This window comes from Arvicanthis niloticus, chromosome 12 (genome assembly GCF_011762505.2).
Source record: "Arvicanthis niloticus isolate mArvNil1 chromosome 12, mArvNil1.pat.X, whole genome shotgun sequence".
Lineage (NCBI taxonomy): Eukaryota > Metazoa > Chordata > Mammalia > Rodentia > Muridae > Arvicanthis > Arvicanthis niloticus.
In genome coordinates this window covers 75934487-75957046 of record NC_047669.1, presented here as the reverse complement: position 1 = coordinate 75957046, position 22560 = coordinate 75934487, and the positions used below count along the sequence as shown (strand labels likewise).

Sequence of the window (22560 nt, the reverse complement as noted above, 5' to 3'; positions counted from 1 at the left end):
ACAAGCTTTGTGTCTATCTAATCACACCAAGGTCTCACCAATCTATCCATCACAGACCTACCCACTAGAGTTCTGCTACTAAACATACCTTCATAAAAACCTCAATTCTTGCCTTTAAATATTCCTCTGACTAACGCGCTGAATATTTTTCTGTGGGGCTAAAAGAAAATTAATCATACCAAGCATTCCCTTGGATTGAGCTCCTTGCATGAAGAGCACTGTGTCTGAGACTGACAGCTACCCTGTAAATGTTGATGCACCATAAACCCTTGTCCTCTATTTATTCCATCTACAAAGAACAAACCAGAAATCAGAAGATCCCCAGCTAGCGCAGCCAGTTCTTTTTTTTTTTTGGTTTTTCGAGACAGAGTTTCTCTGTGTAGCTCTGGCTGTCCTGGAACTCACTCTGTAGACCAGGCTGGCCTCGAACTCAGAAATCCACCTGCCTCTGCCTCCCAAGTGCTGGGATTAAAGGCGTACACCACCACCGCCCAGTGCGCAGCCAGTTCTAGTGCAGTTCAGACACCTGATTTCTCTGCACTCCTCCTCTCTAAGGCCAGATGAATCAAGTTCCTCAGAGCTTTTCTCAGATGTCTGTGCTGCAGGATGACCTGGAGTCCTTATAAACAAAGCTCATTTCAGAGGTCATCCAAAACTATACAAAAATGTCTGAGCTTGGGAATCCCAAAAACCTGACGACTTCTCCAGAAGAGAGCAGGTCAGTCTGCCCGGGTTCTACTAGATCTACTAATAGTTAAAGGTCACAACCATGACCTCAGGGAGGGGCATCAAGGAAAGACTGTGTCCTAAGTCACTGCTACCATCAGTGACTAGTGAGTGACCCTCACAGCATTAGTGACTCACAGATGCTGAGAGCCCAAACCCGTGTTGCTCTAGCAGCCAGTGTTAGTCCAGTACTCAATGTTGGTCTAGCACTACCTGCTGTAGTCACTGGCAGGACTACACATACAGTGTGGCCCAGAGCAGACTACTAAGAGGAAATCCAAAAGTTTACACTCTATTTATATGATGTAATCACAACTATAAAAAATTGTTTCTATCAGAAAACAGTGTCAATAAAATATTAGCCAGCAAATATCTTCATTACAAAAAAATGTACAGATTCATTCTTCTCACCAGACTAGATATATATATTACAGATCCAACAATGTATCTGAACAATCTGAATTTTCAAACTATAGCACAAAAGCTTAATGACCAATACTCAACAGTGACTGTTCAAGAAACTGCCTTATTTCCAGAGATTTCTTCCAAAATATTTACAAGTGAACAAGCAATGTGTAATTTTTCTTCATTCTGCCTGTCTATAGAAGCAAACTCTCAGCCAAATAAACAGCCACCCTCCCAAAGACCACAAATCCCAGCCTCCTGTGCAGCTAAGTATGATCACATGACTCAATCTGACCAATAGCGCATGGGGGAGAGGGTGAAGCCCCTGTCGTCCGATGGACAATCTAATGGAGAGGAGGAGACAGACATTAAAGGAAAAAGTGTTTATAAATCAGCATGACTCATTCTACAGCTATCAGCAATAAAGGTTGTGAAAGACAGGAGAGTCCTGCTTGGCTCTAGTCGGGGAGGCTGTGGAGAATGCTTGCCTCGTGTGTGTAAAGTCCTAGATTTAACTTTCAACACAGCTAAGGGGAGAGGGAGCAGGGAGTGGGGGCAGGAAAGGCATCCCTGAGGCAGTGATGCAGAGAAAGAAGAGTGAGTGTCTGGAAAGAAGACAGGGAAGCAGCAGAGAAATACCATTCACCCATCTGCACAGGAACACGAAAGCTGCCAACCTCCTGTCACAGGGAGACACCCATACTGAGCCTGGGTCCTGAAATCACTCCCTACAAGTACTTGAAGAAAGTACTCCTCCGAACCAGGTATCACGAAGCTCTCCAATGCCAGTGTCAGCAGCCTACCCAGACATACCCAAGACACAACCTTAGCCATAAATCCCATTAAATAGTTCTAAATAAAAATCAACTAATCGCTGAAAATTTCTTTTGTTTCTTAAACTTAAAAAAAGAAAAGCAGGAGGAACAAACAAAAGCTAGGAGTGTTCACCTATTAAGATGTTGTTTAAAGAGTTGGTGTCTTCTAAATGCTGGTTTCAAACCATGTCAAACCATCACAGCAGGCTCCCACAAAGCAAAGCATCTCAATTATGAGATTTCAATTTTGTATAGTAAAATGATTCATCATCAAGACATGACTTTTACATGACTACTGTATATTACACACATACACATACATATCCCTTAGTCAAAAAATATTTTAGCTTAGTAACATTTAAATTTAGCTTATTAACAATAATAACATACATTAAAAAAAAATCATCCTTGAGGAAAATGGCATGTATCCAGAACTAACTGCCCAGAGTCCAGCCTGGCTCCGTCAGCACAAGCTTGCCTTGGTAGAACCACAATCAGGTTACATGTCCAACATAAGGTTCTACTCTCAACCAAGAACTGTAACTCATCACAGAATTCTCAAAGGAGAATTTCAAAGCCAAAATATAACCTTAAAAGGGACAACTGTTTAATTCAATGTACCTCCAAGTCAAATTTTGTTTTTATATACAAATAAGAAACTAAAATTTAAAAAAAAAAATGCTTGCATTAGCTAATATTGTAAACCTTTACTAGTCATGTGACACCTGCAGTCAACGATCACATACCCAGCAAAAGATTTTACACGCCAGCTTAACATTATCAAGTTGATATGAAGCATAATTTCAAAAGATGCCTTCATTTAGGGACAACCTTAGATAACTTAAAATAATTAAATAATTTTTTCCAAGTAATTAAACACCAAATTTAACCCTCATATTTTATAATCCCAACCTGTGCAAGCATTGGGTTATGAATTACCACAGACTGTCTTGCCATCAAACACAGCAACCAATAGGGTAGCACAGGGTCCCAGCCTTTAGAAGACTCCATACATTACTACTTTGGTCCCACAGCTGTGACATGTAAACTGGTTACAGGTGACCCTGTCTATTATGTCCAAGATGAAAGTAGACAAACACTCAACACAAAGTAGAGTGTTAGGGCCAAGTTACTGTTTAGAAATACCACAGAATTATTAAGACTAATAGCTGCAAGTACACAGTCAAGTTCTTGACAGACCTGGAAACTCCTGGTGTTTGCTGGGTTTGAGGGCTAAGCTCCTTCTTGAGAAGGAGAAGAGTTGCTGGTTAGAGGGACACCAGCTGGCAGGTGCAAATAAGAGGAAAATGGAAAATGAACACACATCTGATCACAAGTAGCAAGAGATTCACAAATTAAGCCCTCCCTCTATGAGTCTTATTATGTATAATGTCCTGAAGGACAAAATAGTTCTTGGTCATCCAAAATTCTATACAAAATTTCTTTCTGGAACAGACATTTGCCAACCATACACTCTGTAACATCTCTGTGCTATTTAAATTTCTGTGCTATTAAAAAACTGTTTAAAGTAATACCCAAAGTAAACACACACAGTACTTTTTTTTCCTTGACAGTTACATAACACCCATGACAAAGTTCACGCCATGTCTGAAACAAGGAATCTTAGCTTCACCCTCAGTCACTGCACTGCAGACTTGAGCTCCTGGGCTCACCACTCCTCACTCTCATCTGTGAGTCACAAGCACAGAAATCCAGCATGAAGAAAATTCAGTGACAGCACACTCTCCAGGGAGATCTCTCTGGCCTAGGGTCTAGCCTAGGGTCTTCTTGACTATCCATGTTCTCTTGAATGTTATTTTTCAACCCCTAGCACATAGCAATGGCTGAGGTTAAAATTTTAACAGGTCACACACCAAAGTGTCTTCAAGAAGGTCCATTGGGTCAATTTCCTATCCTTACAAATAATTATTATCCCTTCAATTCTATTCCTTCAAATGAAAACAAGGTCTTCAACATCCACCAGGCACATGAAATGTGTGTCCGTGCCTAACAGACACGGGGGCAACACTTCTAGAATAATTTCTGAATTTATGCCTCTCTGAGGTAAATAGAAACTTTCTGTGGCCATTTTTACAGAAGAACTTGGTGTAGATGCTGACATGAGTATTTTAACTTTTTGGCAAGGTCTGAAGTCTAACTCTATTTGGACAGTACCACAGACACCACCACCATGCCAGGGCAGACGCTCCGAAGGGCAGGGTTCTTTAAGACATGTACCCTGAAAATCCATATAACCAAATAAACCTTCTGAACCATTATTCCTCTGAATCTTGACAAGTAAAATTTGAGCTCCTGCCTCCCACTTACAGTCTATTTTAAAATGTAATTCTTTAAGACAATTAAAAAGAAACTTAACAAACAAAAAGTAAGGTAACATCACTACATTGTTAACATTAACATCTCAAATCAAAGTACCTAATAGTCATTCTTAACATGCAGAGTACTAAGTGTCAAAAGAGAAATGTATTTAAAGAAAAAAATAACTTCGCACCAAACTTTATGACTTATCAATATGCAAAAAGAACTCTATACGGTATCAGTTAAATGCAAAGAACAAAATGCACCAGTGGTCTCAATTCTTCCGCTCAAAAGCAGACTAGTTTACTTTGGGGAGTGACAAGTTTCATTACAAGGGCTCTTCTAAACCGTACTTCTGCAAACCCTAAATTAACTTCACCAAAACCTGTACCCAAACAGTCTCTAGGTTACAGCCCTGAGTCATCACACAGTACTTAATAATAAGTTAGGACCCAATGATCAGAAACCCAGGCTGACAACTGACATAGGCCTCCTGGAGTCCTGGCTGTATGACCTTGGACTAGTCACTGCCCACCTTTAGGCTCAGTGTGCTCATCTGTAAAATGGGTAACATTTCCAACTGGGAGGTTATTCGAGGCAATATATAAAACTGTAGTTTAAAAGGCCTGGCACTAATCTATGAGTGTGCAAACAGTTACATGGAATATTTTCTGGGGATATGGCAGAACTCAGGAAGCAAATGATGCTGCACCTCTACGACAGGAGTCATATCATCTCGGGCTGGGCAAAGACAAGTCGTTGGAGTCACTGACTCACGAATTTTACCATTTTTAACTATTTCGGGGTAGGGAGGGGCCTCTAGCTAAGTGCTGATATTCAGCCGCTCTGGGGCCTTCGGAGCCTGAGTGGGTCTGCGCCTATAAATAGATGTTGAAGTTTTGTAGCGCTACACAGATCTCCATTCTAATTCCTGTCTCCTCCCGCTGCTATGCAGGTCACCCCGGCCCCTCCGGTGCCCTGGGTCGCCCGCGCTCGCCTCCCGACTTCCGAGCACACGGGGTCCCCCGGCCCGGGCGCGGGCCCACTGGGCCTCGCAGACCGCAGGCTGCCGACCTTCGCCGGCCGGGCCTTGCGTCCTCGTCTCCCGGCCGCCAGCCCCATTTTCTGAACCCGTGCATTGTCCTTGCCCAGAACCCGGCCGCTCCGCACGCCGGTGGGGACCGAGAGGAGGGACGAGGGAGGAGCTGGGGGCAGAGGATGAGGAGGAAGAGGAGGAGGAGGAGAAGGAGGAGGAAGACAGCCTCCTCCCCTGCGCTCGGGCGGCCAGTGGAGGTCTGGCGCCGGCCCGGCCCGAGGCAGCGGGTCCCACCCGCCGCAACTTTCCTCGGGGACGCGGCCTTCTTCCCCGGGCCCCGGGCCGCCCGCCCGCTCCTAAGATGGCAGGTCCCTCCCTCCCTCCGCTAGAGGCCTGGCGAGCCCGGCTCGCAGGCCCCGGGAAGCCGCGCGCAGGGCCGCGCCGCGCCGGGCGGGGCGGACACTCACCGGGACGATGGCGGGGCGCTCGCGCCGCTCCCTCCGGTGAGTCTCAGCCTCGAGCTCCCGCGCCGCGCTCCCGCCGCGGCCTCCGCAGCCAGCGCCGCCCCGGCCGCCTCTCTCCGCCCCCGGCGTCCCGGCTCCGCGCCGCAGCCGCGCTGGCTCAGGGTCCGTCGGGCTGGCGGGGCCGGCGGCGCCCGCGGCCGGGGAGGCGACAGCCCCTCCCCGGCAAATACCGCAGTCCCCGGGCCCCCGAGTGCCGGCGGCGGGGCCCGGCCCGGCCCGGTGCGGAGGGCGGCGGCGGCGACGAGGCCGGGCGCCGAGCGGCGGCCGCTGCCGGCCGCTTCTTCCCGACGAGGATTTTGGAAATCTCACAAAATGGCGCGCGCTCCGAAGCTGCGCAGCGAGCAGCGCCGGGGCCCGAGCGGCGGCGGCGGCGGCGGCGGCGGCTCCGCCAGGAGAGCCCGGACCGCCCGCCCCCGATCCCGCACAGACACTCGCGCACACTCACCGCGCGCACACTCGCCCTCGCACACGCTCCCTCACACTCACACCGGTCCCGCCCGCTCGCCGGCGGCGGCGGCGGCGGCGGCGGCAGCGGCACCAACAGCAGCAGCAGGAACAGCAGCACAAGCGGCGGCGGCGGCGGTGGCGCCCGCACCCCCGCTCGGGGAGTCCGCTCTCTCAGCCCGACCTGGGCCGCGATCGGCAGCAGCGACGGCAGCAGTCTCTCCGGATCCCCCCGCCGCGGTTGCCGCCGCCACCCCCGCCTCACTCCAATGGGGCTTTTTATTATTATTCGGGCGGGAAGCGAAAGGGTTTAAAAAAAAACCAACCAACAAAATGGCGACGGACCGACCCGGTCGCTATGGCAACTGTCAATCAAAACGCAAAACCCCGGCTGACGTGCTGACGTCCTCTGCCCGCCCCCCGGCCCCAAGCCGGCGGGCGGGGCCTGTTGCTCGGGTAACGGCAGATTCCGTTCCCTCCTTCCCCTCTCTCCTCCCTCCCCCAGCCAACCACCCAACCCCCCTCAGGTCACGTGAAGGATAAATTCGGAGCTCGGGCCCGCTACGAGTGTCAGAGGAGGGCGCGTGATTCGCTCGGGGGAGGGGAGAGGAGGGAAGAGAAGGGACGGGGGCGAGGCGGTGGCCTGCCGGTGCGCGAGCTAGCGCCGGCCGCCCCGCGGCCTCCTCGCCCCGCCCCCGCGCTCGCTCCCACGCCGACTGCGGCCGGGCCAGCGCGCGCCCCCGCAGCGCGCTCCCGCGCCTCGAGCCCGCAGCCCCGCCCGCGCGGCCCGGGAGGGAAGGGGAGTGGAAGGCAGACCGCCCACCCCGCAGCCCGGCGAGGCCGCCGTCGATAGCTCCTCGCCCTACCGGGCCCGCGCCGGCCAGGACGATCGCCGGCGTCCGGCTCACCTCCGGAATTCCGGCCGCGGCGGCCGGCGCGCGACCGCCACCTTGCTCGGACCGTGCCCGCGCGCGGACCGCGCAGAAACTTTCCAGGCTGGGCACGCTCCCGGGCGCCGGTTCCCCGGCTTCTCCATCGGAATGCTCAGCCAGGACCAACGCCAGGGCTTCGGGGGAAGCGGGGATTGGTTTTTGTTTTTGATTCTTGCCTGTCTTAAGTCACCTCGGTTTCCCGATTCTTAATTTGCCCACTTGGCCTTAACCGTCGAATCTTTACTGGAATTCTGCCTCTTTTTTATTTATGCTACTGTCTTCCGCCTGGCTAAATACCGCTGGGTGTGCTCTCAGGCCATTGACACAGAAGTCCCCTGTGCTGGCTACTTTGTAATTAGTAGACAGCCACTGGCTAAAATTGTATTTTGTTCCTATCCTAAAATAATAACGTTAGCTAGTAGCTTAAAAGGGTATACATAAAGATACTTTTGTATATATGTATATACACTGTTGCACACCAAAAGTAACTGGATTGATTTCTACACGATGTTTGCCATATTGGTGTTGACGTTTTGCTTAAGCTCTTTGCAACAGATGCAGTTTTATAAACAAATGTAAAAACACAAATACTGGTCTCCGTGCAGTGTGTGACCCTAGGAAACACTTGCCTTCAGTGATTTCCAACAAACCTCCTATAGATAGTACACCACTGATACACTGAAACAGCTATTCACCTTAACACAGGCAAGGCAAGAAGGGAAAAAAACAAAACTAAAGTAAATTAGGGCACGGGAAGGAAAATAAATTGCTTTAGACTATCCTGGATATCAAAAATTTGCAGCATCTGACAGACATACTTTTGGCTGCACTGTTGGTATAATTAAAGTCCACAAACAACGTAATTAATCCGAAGAAACTGAAGTGACCAAGAGTGTCCGATTCACAGAAGTTAGTACCTGGTCCTTCCCAAACACAAGCTTCCTCCAGTTCTTCCTCCTGCCTCACCTCTGGGCTTCTCACCACATTGACCCGAGTTGTTTGTTTGTTTGTGTGTTTGTTCATTTTTCCAACACAATGCTGAAAACTAAAAGCCTCATCAAATGTTTAAAACTGGTAAAGGAGGAAACTTGCTTAATCTATGGATAGCACTGGCCAACTATGACAATGTCTCAAGAAACAGGTCAAGCCAGAAGGCACTCAGTGTGAGACATAATCTCAAAGCTGTACATACTCAGGCTTAGGAAGTGTCAGTCCCCATATCTTGGAGATGCACCCTCCCCCAAACCCATACTATGGCAACCTTACCTGACACAAATCAATGAGTTGTCTGTCTGGGCTGGGAAGTATTTGATATAGATGTCACCTATAAAGTGGCCTGCACATTATGGCTGGTGACAACCAAGGGACACAGCAGCCTCTGGAAAAAGCACCAGTCTAGTGTTAACCAGATACAGAAATTAAAATTTTGGTTTTATAGGAGAATCCCATCTGAGAACATGGAAAAGCAAAGACAATCCTCCTAGTCTCAGTACCATCCAGCCCATTCTAGAGTGCCCAGTCCTCACAGAAAATGACCCATCCCATTCTACAGAGAGAAGACAGGTGACTAGTGACACCTTGGCGTGACACCACCTATGAGCAGTGAGAACAGGAATCAAATCCAAGCGTATTTGCAGCCTGGTGATCCCACCGCACCAAAGTGTTTATTTGGAGAGTAAATCTTCATAGAGGTCATCTAGTTAAAAACTAAGGTCTTTGGGCTGCACCCAGATTCCAAATGACCAATGTCTTTTTAACAAATTGGACATAGAGACAGAACAGACCACTGGCAAGGGATGAAAGTGGCAAGGAAAATTGGAGGCTACTGAACCCTGGCCAAGGACAGATGCCTCCCTGCTGTTAAGTCTGCACCTCAATCGTGATGGAGACCCTGTTGGGGTGCCAACAAGGTTTCTCCTGGCTCCTTCACATCCTGTTAGTGAACGTCTCGGTGGTGCACTATTTTAAACCCATTAGGTTGAATAGATGGAATCCTGATGGGAGTTAAACCAAATATTCCAAGGACAAGTGAACGGCTCTCTTCCCACCTCTGCCCCTCAGGCGAGGCGAGAAGGGAAACAATCCGGAATTCAGCCTGGACACTGCCAGGCCTGCAATCCAACCCCTCCCCCTCCCTCTCCCCCTCCCCCTCGAGCTCCACAGACTGGCACTGATGGAATAACTCTGGTACTTGACTGCATAGTGTTGGGATTTTAAAAGCCATCCATGTATATAAAATACTAAAACAAAGGAAGATGAAGGCCTTATAGAAACCGAGGCTGATAATAGGATGTGAACTAAGAAGCTAATAGTTCTCCGCATCTGAGGTCCAAAAACAAAAAACTGAACCACTATGGTCATTTAAACAATATAACAACGTGAAAGGGTAACGGTGTAAACACCCCTCGAAGGTGCTGGATCAAAACCTGGGCTCCTAAAACCTAACACGTTAAGGAGACAAATAGTGAGAATGTGGAGATTAATTCAATTTAGCTATACCAGGAAGAGGAACAGAAGGAGGCCCAGTGGAGAGAGGTCAAAAAGTAAGCTCAGTTAAGCTGTCCCTGCCGAGCACTGTCCCTCCCACCCATCAGAAACAAACTCTGAGCTCCTCTTGTGCAAGGTGGTCTAACAAGTTGTCAGAAGATATGAAATCTCTTCCTCTCAGCCAAGTTCCTCTACTGACTGGCACTGAGGCCTGTTCCTTCTCCCAGCCTGTGACACCTGGGGAAATTCCAATTCCTTGAGGTGCATTGTGTGATAGCCAGTGGGAAAATTGCATTTCCTCCTGCCAGGAAGCTTACAAGATTGCCCAGAAAAGTCCTTGTACTGTCTTCATAGTAACATATATTCTTCCAGGGTTTCCTAGAGAAATGTGGGTGGGTGCTCACTCTCCACATGCACTAAGTGTCCTTCTTTATTACTTGTAAAAATAATGTTTTGGGTTTTTGTTTTTGTTTTGTTTTTTTGTTTTTTTGTTTTTTTTTTTTTTTTTGGTTTTGGTTTTGGTTTTTCCAAGACAGGGTTTCTCTGTGTAGCCCTGGCTGTCCTGGAACTCAGAAATCTGCCTGCCTCTGCCTCCCAAGGCTGGGTTTTTGTTTTTGTTTTTGTTTTTTTAAACCTCCCTGAGGACCTATATGACAGGTAATGATTGCTGGGGGAAGGAGAGACATTCTCTTCAGTGGTATAACCACTGGTAAATTACCCATGCTCCTCCAGTAAATAATCTCTCACCTATGCTCCTATGAGAACATCAATGAGTGCCCCCAAGTGTGACTATTGGATATCTGTGCTCCCTGCGGATCTGGTGTACACGGAAGGCAGGAAGACGAGCATCTTTATGTTGACTTCGTTGCTGCTAAAAAGAAGAATGAAAGAAAGAAATGGCCAGGCAGTGGTGGTGCACGCCTTTAATCCCAGCACTTGGGAGGCAGAGGCAGGTAGATTTCTGAGTTTGAGGCCAGCCTGGTCTACAGAGTGAGTTCCAGGACAGCCAGAGATACACTGAGAAACCCTGTCTCAAAAAAACAAAAAAACAAAAGCAAAAAGAAAGGAAGGAAGAAAGGAAGGAAGCAAGCAAGCATGTGTTGTTAGGCCGCATTATGGATACCAACAGCTTGCGCTCAGCATGCCAGCTGCTGTGGCTGCCTACCTCCACTCCCAGCATATCCCAAAGCAAGTCCACCCCGACTTCCTCCCTGCCTCTCTCAGCCAGGGTCCTGAATGAAGTACTGAGCCAGCACCTTAAACTGCTTTACACCCAGATATGGTTCAAACAGTTCTCTTGTCTTGAAAGCAATACTTGTTTCCTTCTCAGTCTGTTAAGTATATGATATGTTTGCCAGGATTATTTCATAAATTATCATTAACAGTTTCTTTTCCTGGGACTTCAAAAGAAACATAAATAAATAGAAAACATGAAGTTTCAACAAGAAAAGAACATACCTCAACAAGGAGGAAGGTGATAACAGGTGCCTGAGAGCTGCCCTCAGACCTCTGCACAACATTGCATGCACCTGTGTGCATAGACAGGTACACACACACACACACACACACACAGGACAGACTTGGTCTCTCTCTAATATTTTTTTAAATTTTAGTATTTAAAGAAAATATGAAAAAATTTGTTAGGTTGACATACATGGTTTCTTCTGTTTGAGAACACTTTGAACCTGTGCAGTGATTTTGGCAACACTTAGGAAGAAATGCAGTCCGCACCTGTCTCCAGTTCCTGTTGCTGCAGTGAAGCACCACGACCAAGTTGGGGAGGAAAGAGTTTACTAGGCTTACACTTCCACATCATTGCTCATCACCAAAGGAAGTCAGGACAGAAACTCAAGCAGTTTCTACTGGCTTGCTCCCATGGCTTGCTCAGCCTGCTTCCTTAGAGAACCCAGGCCCTTGAGTCCAGTGGATGGCCCCGCCCACAGTGGGCTGTGCTCTCCCCCATTGACACTAATTAAGAAAATTCCTTACAAGATTGCCTACAGCCTGATCATAGAGAGGAATTTTCTTAATTGAGGTTGCTTCCTCTCTGATGACTCCAGCTTGTGTAAAGTTGACACAAAACTATCCAACACAACTGACCCCTTGTCGACTTGACACACAGACACATCACTGTGAAGCCACAAGTCTTCCCTTCTCACCCATTCCCAAGATCTCATGTTGAAAATACAAATAACTCTAAAAGTCCCACAGTCTTACAAACTCAAGCACCTTAAAGTCCGGTCTCTTTAATAGATCCAAAATCTCTTAAAAGTTCAAAGTCTTTCAGCCATGGGCTCCTATAAAAATAAAAATCAAGTTAAATACTTTCTCAGCAAGGAAAAACAAGGGCACAGTCGCACCTGAACAAAGCAAAAACTCCAATTAGTGTAAATAACTCAATGTCCAATTATCTGGGATTCACTCATGATCTTCCGGGCTCCTCCACAGGGTTTGGGTCACTTCTCCAGCTCTGCACTCTGCAGCGCTCAGCGTGTCTTCTAGACGCCGCTGGTTCCACTCCACAGCTGCTGCTGCTCTTGGTGGCCATCCCATAGTATTAGCTTCTCCAAAAACTGCTAGGGTCCCTTGCTGTGACGGGGCTACATTTTCACCAATGACCTTTCCTGGGCTCTCTTCAGGGATGGCAGCCCAGCCACACAGTGCCAAGCTCCAGCCGCCCTCCATGACCCTTTCATGCCTTCACATCCAGGACCACCTGGGTGACTCTTTCACTGCCACGTTCATCTGCCAGCACAAGGTACAACTTCAGCCATCTCTGGGACACAGCTCCTGTGTGCTGACTGAGGAAATACCAGAAGATTTCACCTCAATGATACTGGTCTCTTCTTAATCACAGTTGATTCTTCAACCCCAGCTGACCAACATCCATTGGCCAGTAACTCTGCTATCTTGTTAATCACTCTTCAGTCCCAGATGATCAGATGTTACAGATTCTTCACACAAATGGCTGAGTAGTCTTTGCTTCTTCTGAAACTTCCAAACCCAAGTCTCCATCATCTGCACTTTCAAGCTTCTCATCCTCCAAGCTCCCACAGAACATCCCCCTGAGCCCTCAACACTCAATGGCTTTTCTAGCCAATTTTCCAAAGTCCTTCCACAATCCTCCCCCAAAACATGGCCAGGTTGTCACAGCAACACCCCATAATGCTGTCACCTAGTTGCCTTAGGGTTTCTATCACTGCAATGAAACACCATAACCGAAGGAAAGTTGGGGAAGAAAGGATTCGTCTGACCTACACTTTCATATCACTGTTAATCTTCAAAGGAAGTCAGGACAGAAACCCAAGAAAGGCAGAAACACAGAGGCTATGGAAGGATGCTGCTTCCTGGTTTGCTCTCCATGGCTTGCTCAGCCTGCTTTCTTATTGATCCTAGGACCACCAGCCCAGGTATGGCACCATACCCACAGTGGGCTGGGTCCTTCCCGTCAATCACTAATTAAGAAAACGTCCTACAGGCTTGCCCACAGCCCGATCTTATGGAGGCATTTTCTTAATTGAGGCTCCCTCCTCTCAGATGACTTTGGCTTCTGTCAAGTTGACATAAAACCAGCCAGCACAACACCTAAGCAATAATTTTCCCAAATTAGCAGGTGGAAGGGGAATGCCCCCAACAAGGTGGACAAACAATTCATTTCGTGGAACTCATTGTTAGGTAGGAGGCTCAGACTGCAAACCCTTGTCAGCCTCCAAAGGCTCAGTAATACAACAGTTCTTGCCAGCGTCCTTCCTTTGTCCCGGCTGTGTCATTGAAGTGTGGAGGAGATACTGTTGTCAGCTGCACACTAACCAGCATTCTCAATGTTTTCCTTATTTTGCTTCAAGTCAATACTGTAGCAATGGCATTACCTTATAATGTTACATTTACAGCTCTATTTCTAACCTATAGATACATACTTTAAGGGCTAGAATCTCAATCTCTCTCTCTCTCTCTCTCTCTCTCTCTCTCTCTCTCTCTCTCTCTCTCTCAGAACCCAGAACCCAGAACCTCCTGTGTCCTGCATGCTAGGCAAATGATTTACCACTGAACTACATCTCCAGCCCATGGATTCTGGTTTTCACCTTTATCTCACACGGGCATATCCGGCATGTTGTAAGTACTGCTTTGTATTTGTGTGTTCCCGTGTATGTGTGCTTGGGTTGTCCTTTGCGTATGCTAGAGGCTGAACTCAACGTCTCCCGCTCTGCCACAAAGCTACACCACTAGCTCTATTTTGATTTTTACTTTCAAATATTTATTTATTTATTTATTTAGAGACAGGGTATCACTATTGTAGCCTTGGCTTGCCTGGAACTTGCTCTGCTGCCCAAGCTAGTATCAAAGTCACAAAACTCTGCCTGCCTCTGCTTCCCAAGTGCTGGCTAAAGGCATATAACTGCCAATGAAGTAAAAGTCTACTGTTTTCCTATCGTCTCTATCCTGTCTATAGAAGTCTGAAGCCATTGACTGACATGTACAGCAGCAGGAAATGGGTGTTTTCTGTGCTTAAGCTGGATAGGAATTTTATACTGCCAGAGGAAAGAGGGATTAGTTAACAAAGCCTAAAGAAGCAGGTTCCCCCTCAGACCCATGGCAGTGTAGGTGGTCACTATACATCCCTGTAGTTCTGGGACGCCTGGGTGTTTCAAACTAAAGTGTCCTCATCCACTCAGCACGTCGTCCCAACTGAAATCCAGTTTGAAAACTACAAATCTGGGTAGACAACTCAGTCAATAAAGGGCTTGCCTGAATCAGTCTCCAGCACCCACATAAAAAGGCAGGCTGGAGGGTGCCCAGCTGGGTTCCCAGCACTAGGGAGGAAGAGCCTGGCAGATCCCTGGGGTTTACAAGCCAGCCAGCCTAGCCTAATCAGTGAGCTCCAGATTGAAGAGCTCCACCAAGGTGGTTGGCTGGGCTGGAGAGATGGCTCAGCGGTTAAGAGCACTGACTGCTCTTCCAGAGGTACTGAGTTCAATTCCCAGCAACCACATGCTGGCTCACATCCATCTGACAAGGGATCCGATTGAAGAGAGTGACTGTGTGCCCACATATATAAAATGAATAAGCAGACCTTTAACCCACCACAGAAACTACAGACTCCTCTGTTCCTTAGACAGAGAGAACTAGACAAGACCTTGAAGTGGTGAGTGTTGACTTCCATATCCAACGCAAAAATAATAGTCAAACGATCTCTCTGAATACACTTTTGTCAGCTTAAAGGCAAAGTCAAATGTCAAAAAGCCGTCTTATGAGGGACAATACATACACCCATTCTTTCCCATATCTGTACTTCCTTCCAGACTTTTCTTTCTTTCATTTACTTTTTTAGCTTTTTATTGATTCTTTGTGAATTTCACATCATATGTCTCAATCTGACTTTTTTTTTTTTTTTTTTTTTTGGTTTTGGTTTTGGTTTTTGGAGACAGGGTTTCTCTGTGCAGCCTTGGCTGTCCTGGAACTCTGTAGACCAGGCTGGCCTCGAACTCAGAAATCTGCCTGCCTCTGCCTCCCAAGTGCTGGGATTAAAGGCGTGTGCCACCACTGACCGGCCTGACTCATTTTCCTACCCCTCCATGTCTACCCTCCAGCCTTCACAACCACACACACATACACACACACACACACACACACACACACACACACACACACGAAAAAGAAAATCTCACCAAGGAAGCTGCACTGTGTCCCACAGAACACCGTTTTCCCAAACAGCTTTACTTGCAAATGTTTATTTCAATGAATCATTGGCCTGGTTGGCGGCCTCTGGCTTCTCCTTACTGGGACTCCTCTCAGATATCCTGTTGTTGTCCTGTGTCATGCAGATCCTGCAGTTTTTTCTGCGGGACCGGCTTCTTCACGTGCACCAGCAGTTCATTGATAAAGTATACGTTAGTGTGGGCCAACTCAAAGCTCTGGATCTGGACCTGGGTGTTAGCCGAGTTGGTCAACATGCCAGCTCTCTCAAGCTCAAACCACAAGGGTCAGCTCTCCCACTCTGCCCAGGTGAGGGATGGGGCCAGCTCTCCTTCCTGTGGCAGCTGGCAAAGGGCTGACTCAGCTTCCTGCATCCATGGCTCCAGGGCTGGCTCTCCCGCACTGTGCCACCCCCTTCCTGGGCTCGAGCCCTTAGCCAGCTTACACATGCCCATTCCCCTGAACCAGCGCTACTGTGCTGCTCAGGCAAGGAAAGTGTGAGGGCTGCTCTCCCAAGTGTCTTTTGTTTATATTTGTATTCTATGTGTACGGGTGTTTGTTTTGCCTGCGTCTATGTTTGTGCATCACATGCATGCAATGCCCTCAGAGGCCAGAAGAGGGCGTTGGATCCCCTGGAGCTAGGGTTACAGTGTGCTGTGTAGGTGCTGGAAACTGAACCCAGGCCTTCTGGAAGAACAGCCAATGCTTTTAAATGCTGACTCATCTCTCCAGTCCCCTACAGACTCCGCTAAGCAGAAAAGTATTGATTGTGTTTCCCCTATTATTGGATAAGACAAGTAGAAGAAAGCTGGACAGAGGGAGGTGTCCCGGATAATAAACACTTAAGTTCAAAAATTTAAAAAATATTAAGCATATCATTTAAAAAACCAAACTGAACTGAGAATAAAATCAAGCACCGACGCCTCCTCCCAGGCTACCCGATGCCTATGTGCTTTCTGAAGGCCGCAGGAAGACTATAAAATTCCATGCTGTATCGTTGCTTGCCGAAAAGCTTAAAGGACACCAGGCTGGACTGGGATGAGGTTTGAGCTCAAGTGTTTTGCACTCCCATCCCTTCGTGATCTGCCCTCTGCTTTCTTTGCTGAGTCTTCTAAAATGTGTGCTTCCTAACACAGGCGGTTATTTCATGGTTGTTGTCCTTCCCCTGGGAGACCTTATTCCCTATGAAAGTAAATATCTCCTGGGTCATTATTGTGGGCTTCCTCTTTCCGTCTGCAGGAGAAAAGGAAGACCTTCTAGGGCACAGACCTTAGTTCCCAGTTTTTAGCTCAGTGCTCAGCCCAGCACCTGATCTTTACAGAGCACAAGATAAATGCTTCTGAAAGAACAAAATCATCATTTAACTGCAAAAACAGCGAAGACTGGATGCAGCAAGTCAGCCCAGAGACAAGGAAATGGTTAACAACCAAGAGAAACTGGCTTTTAGTGTGGTTTGAGAGAGGTGGCCATCTGCTTCCGGCCTTCCTCTCCCACCAGATAAAACTTCCTGAACTTCAGTGGGAAGCCTGTCAGAAGACGGCCACCCTGGCACCAGTAAGCCAGAGCTGAGTGGCAATGGGGGCCACACAACATTCTTTTTCTTTTTCTTTTGCGACAAAGAAATATAAGAAAGATCACCCCAAGAGTGGCAAGGAGCAGGCCACCTTCCAATGGCCAAAAATAACCTTGACATTTTCTTCCAGTTCATCTGACCCAAAATAGACCCATGTGGAGGAAGAATCTGTGGTAGACAACAGAAACAGAAGAAACTTCTTGGGCTTTGCAGCTGGACTCGTGAAGTGGAGGGTGGACGCCCAGAATCCTGAGACGACAGAGTCATGGAGACATGACCTGGAGGAAATTGGGGGTGTATTCTCATCAGGGCTCTCAGAGTGCCAGTCCCTGTCTGAACAACATCACAGATCATAGATAGACGTTGGGGTTGGAAGGGAAAACACCCTTACCTGTCAAAACCCCTCACCCCTAGAAGGAATTGGTGACTTTGACGATCATAGTAACTGGAGGGCGGGAACAGGGGACATGGAGACATAGCCTAGTCTCATCTGTTGCTCTTGATCTGGGAACTTGGGTCTTTGAATGATTCCTTTTTAAAATTACACTCATTGATTTGAGTGTGTGTGTGTGTGTGTGTGTGTGTGTGTGTGTGTGTGTTCGCGCACAACTGGGCATTCAGGTACACACACAATACACATGCAGGGTTCAGAAGACAACCTGAAAGAGATGATTCTCCTTTTCCGCTGTGTAGGTCCAAGGCTGTCAGAGTTGGTGGTAAGTGCCTTCACCTGCCTGCTGAGCCACCTGGCCACCCCTGTTTTCATTTATTTTTTCAAAGTCTGATCATTTATTTGTTACTACTTGTAAAGATTTGTTTTCGAGTGGACACAGACGTGGAAGCAGATGCTGTCATGGAGGACAGCCTCTGTCTGTCGGCAATCTGTTCTGGCATTTTTTCTTTAGCTAAAGGTTGAGCATGTTCTGCAGCCTCCAGAGCAATGTATCCACACCCGTAATGCAGGACACATTTGGTCAACAAGACCCTGAATCTTGGGTGCTTTGGTCCAGGGCTTCTCAGCTTTGCTTATGGGCTTTCTGACAACATACTGGGCATATCATCTTCTTTGGAGAGGTTGAAACGCTTTCAAGTTTCTGATGGCTTTTTCCAACCCCAATTGTCAAGGCACAGTCGCACTTGTCAGTCCAGGACATCCTTCTCACCTCCTTTTATAATAACCAAGTTGAGAACACTCAGCGTGGCATCCACGGAGCATCCCAAACTGACCCTGCGCATCTCCTCTCCAGTTCTCCTTGGTCTAAAACAGAAAATCTCCTCCCTGAACACCAGGTGCACTCTGCCACGGTCAAGATCCCTTCTGTGAGGGTTTGTATGTGCTCATCCCAGGGAATGTCACTATCCGAAGGCATGGCCCTGTTGGAGTAGGTGTGGCCTTGTTGGAGTAGGTGTGTCACTGTGGGTGTGGGCTTTAAGACCCTCATCCTAGCTGCCTGGAAGTCAGTCTTCCACTAGCAGCCTTCAGATGAAGATGTAGAACTCTCAGCTCCTCCTGCACCACGCCTGCCTAGATGCTGCCATGTTCCCGCCTTGATGATAATGGACTGAACCTGTGAACCTGTAAGCCAGCCCCAATTAAATATTGTCCTTGTAAGAGTTGCCTTGGTCATGGTGTCTGTTCACAGCAGTCAAACCCTACCTAAGACAGTGACCTTCATGGGATACTCTTGTTTGTCGTTCCCACACTGATTTGAACCACACAATCCTCCTCTCCTCACACAGAGCACCAACGGCTACGTCTGTGGCCGTGCACTTATTTTAGATAGTACTTTAAAAAAAAAATTTTTTTTTTTTTTTTGGTTTTTTGAGATAGGGTTTCTCTGTGTAGCCCTGGCTGTCCTGGAACTCACTCTGTAGACCAGGCTGGCCTCAAACTCAGAAATCCTCCTGCCTCTGCCTCCCAAGTGCTGGGATTAAAGGTGTGCACCACCACCGCCCGGCTAAAAAACTTTTTTAAAGATGTATTTATATGAGTACACTGTAGCTGTCTTCAGACACACCAGCATTTCAGAGATTATATTACAATGAGATGACTCATATAATCCAAGCTGGCCTTGAACTCACAGAGATCCACCTGCCTCTACCTCCCAAGTGCTGGGATTAAAAATACTAAAGTTGTGTGCCACCTTGTTTGATAAAAGCATTCGGTATATACTAGGCACACGTGCATGCTACATGTAGGCATGCATCGTATGTGTGCACATATGTGTGGAGGCTGGAGGTTAGACTCAGGTATGGTTTTCAGCAGTCATCCGCCTTGTTGTTGGACCTGAAAATCACAAATTAGTTTAGGTCAGCTGGCTAGTGAGCCTCCAGACCTCCCTGTTTCTGACACCCAACTCCAGGATCACAGGTGCGCATGGCCACGTATGATCATAGGTATGTGTGGCCATGTATGATTTTTTATATGAATCCTGAGGATCTGAACTCAAACCTCAAACCTACACACCGAGCTCTCTATGCATTAAACCATTTTCTCAGCCCAGCTTATCGGATTATAAGTAACAATAAGACTACTTTAAGGATGGGAGAATTTTTTTCTGAGATGGTTAGGTAAAACTAGTATAGACACACACAGAGAGACACACACACTCAGAGACACACACTCACATAGACACACACAAACACACTCAGACATACACACACATGTTCAATCACACACACACACACACACACATTCACACAGAACACATAAGTGAACAAATGAGTGAATTTTAAAGAGTGTGATATTAGTGCATGGCAAGACAGATATAATGGAATCGCTCACACCTAAAAATGAGACATTTAAAATTAGTGGGAAGTGAGGGTGTTGCTACAACAGATTAGCTATACAGCCCAAGGAAGGCTGGCTTTTTCAGAAAGGTTAATTAATTATTTGTAAATAATGGTAAAGTGGAAAATTCACCTTATAAATATTGGAAGAAGATATGTAAAAATTTTAAAATACAGTTTGAGTAGAGAAAACCTTTAAAAATCCGGCATAAAACCCTGAACTGTGCAGGAAAGTCAACAAAAAGTAATACATAAAGCTGGAAATGTCAGTCCTGGGGCAATGGCTCAGGAGTTAAGAACCTGGATTGCTCTTGCAGAGGGCCTGAGTTCTATACCCAACACCCACGTTAGGAGGCTTGCAACCACCTGAAACTCCAGCTCCCGGGGATCCAACAACACACTCTTGCCTCCATGGAGATACAAACAAAAATAAAACGAAGATGATAAATCTTAAAAGATTTGCTACTCATAGCAAAAGATTGAAAAAATATATAAACAAGGATCCCATTAAACTAATTTTGATTTACCTATAAACAATGCCCTATATTAACTTCAATAATCCCATGGCTCTCGACCTCCTTAACTCTGCATCCTGTTAATACAGTTCCTCATGTTGTGGTGACCCCCAACCATAAATCTCATTGCTGCTTCATCACTGTAATGTTGCCACTGTTATGAATCATAATATAAATATCTGATATGCAGGGTATCCACTTTCTGGAGGGGTCGAGATCCCACAGGTTGAGAACGGCTGCCATGGACCGCTATACTAACATGAGAAGACTCTAGACCATTCTACACAAAAAGCATGTGAAGATAAGCCTGGAGTGCATGCCTTGTCCGTGTGAAACATAAGAAGAGTGTGTAAATATTTTTATTTTCATGATGACCCTGGAAGGCTGCCTCAAAAACCAGAAGGAGCGGCTTCTGGGAAGGTGGACTAGCTGGTTAAGATTCTGGGGTAAGAGGAAGGTTTAATTTGCTTTTCACCTGTACATTTTATTACTTTTTATTTTAATTTTTTATGTGCGTTGGTGTTTTGCATCCATGTATGTCTGTGTGAGGGAGTTGGAACACCTGAAACTGTAATTACAGAGGTTGCAAACTGCCGCATGGGTGCTGGGGATTGAAACTGGATTCTCTGTAAGAGTAGCCAGTGCTCTCAGCTGCTGAGCCATCTCTTCAGCCCCTTATACAACATTTTACAAGAGGGTACACTGACAACCATAACTAAAGTGGGAGAGTAACGGAAACTGACCACTTGAGTTTGCTGGCAGGGGTGGGGATAATTAGACAGTATGAATGAGAATGAGAATGGGGCACAGATGTTTGAACACTAGGTCTCTAGTTGGCGCTGCTGTTTGGGGAGGTTTGGGGGTGTGGCCTTGTTAGAGGCAGTCACTTCCAGCAAGCTTTGGGATCCTGGTTTAGTTGGAAGCCCTCAGCTTCCTGCCCCTACCCCACACCATAACCTGTCTGCTATATCGGACTCCAGCCCTCTGGAACCATAAGCCAGAATAAAATCTTCCTTCTGCAAATTGCCTTTTTATCACAGAAACACAAAAGTAGAAAACTAATTCAGAATGACTATACAAGTGGAGAAACATGGTGACTGCCCTGCATGTCACCAGGGGTGAGGGTGAGGAAGAAGAGAGCTGAGGAGAAACTGTCCACGGTGACCCCCAGGTCAGCAGAGCGGGTTTTTCTGTCACTAGGATCGGGGAATGGGGCTGATCTGAGTACAGTTCTGGAATCTCTGAGCTCTGTCTAAATGAAGATATTGAACCGTCATGCCGGCTGGAGATAAGTTTCTAATGAGTCTTGGAGCCATGGAAATAAAGTGTAAAGAGAAAGAGGCAGAACCTAGCATGAGTTCAAGAAACCTCAGTATTCAAGAGTGCAAGGAAGCCAGGCAGGAGACGCAGGAGGTGAGTCGTGACACACTGAACAGACTGCTGTATTAAATGAACACATTATCTATAACGCCAGCACTTGGGAGGAGGAGGCAGCAGGAGGATCGGGAGTTTGAGGCCAGACATGACTATGTAGCAAGTTCAAGATGAGACCCTGTCTCAAACAAACAACTCAAGCATTCCAAGCAAGCAACCTGACTCAAATTGCTGGGACCACTGACGAGGTGAGGTTAGGTGGTGTCTCCAGGCCAGTGGTGGATGCTCACCTGTCCTACTCTGTACAGCATTCTGAACAACCCACACTACTTGAAGGTCACAGCCGACTACCTAGGTTTTCTTGCTCCCATCAGCCCCGGCAACCTGTACATCTATGGGCACCTCCTGCTCCCATCAGCCCCTGCGATCGGCACATCCTATGGGCTCCAATTGGGCTCACCGGGTTTCCAGGATGCCGCTCTCAGCTCTCACATCGGGCCATCCCTTCTCTTCCAGACCACCCCGTGTCTTCTGCTTGGCTTCTCCGTGTGTCAAGGTCTCTCTGACCTTTATATACTTAAATTTTTTAAAAGTTCTTTGCTTCTTTCTTCGGTAGAACTGGTAAAGTTCAGATGTGCTGCCCAGAGATCACGTTTTATCCCTTTGTGTTTGTATAGGCACATTGACACTTTTGAGGTGAGAAGGCCTTTAGTACACCATCACATTTGCATACGCATGTATGCAAATATTCGTGTATGTCATTCATGTATGACAACAGCTGTTTAGCTGGTTAACCAGCCCTGTTTGGCCTCTTGTAATGAGTAAGATGTGGTGCTACATCAGGCAAAGGCTAAAGAATCTTGCGCCCCTACCCTGAGTGACCTCACAGTGACGCAAGTGTGCTTAAACCAGGACATAGTGCCGGG

At 47.2% G+C, this 22560-nt stretch overlaps 1 protein-coding gene across 5 annotated transcripts in view; it reads right to left on the bottom strand.

The window, feature by feature from the left end:
- Positions 1 to 5907, bottom strand: part of Dyrk1a (dual specificity tyrosine phosphorylation regulated kinase 1A) — a 120724-nt gene extending 114817 nt beyond the window's left edge. For 3 of the 5 annotated variants that reach the window (XM_076943189.1, XM_076943191.1, XM_034514941.2), the window contains exon 1: positions 5769 to 5906. The gene's annotated coding sequence lies outside the window, so the exon portion shown is untranslated. Of the gene's footprint in view, positions 1 to 5768 lie in introns of all 5 variants that reach the window. The other 2 variants (XM_034514937.2, XM_076943190.1) reach the window with 2 other exon arrangements.
- Positions 5908 to 22560: the final 16653 nt, after the last annotated feature.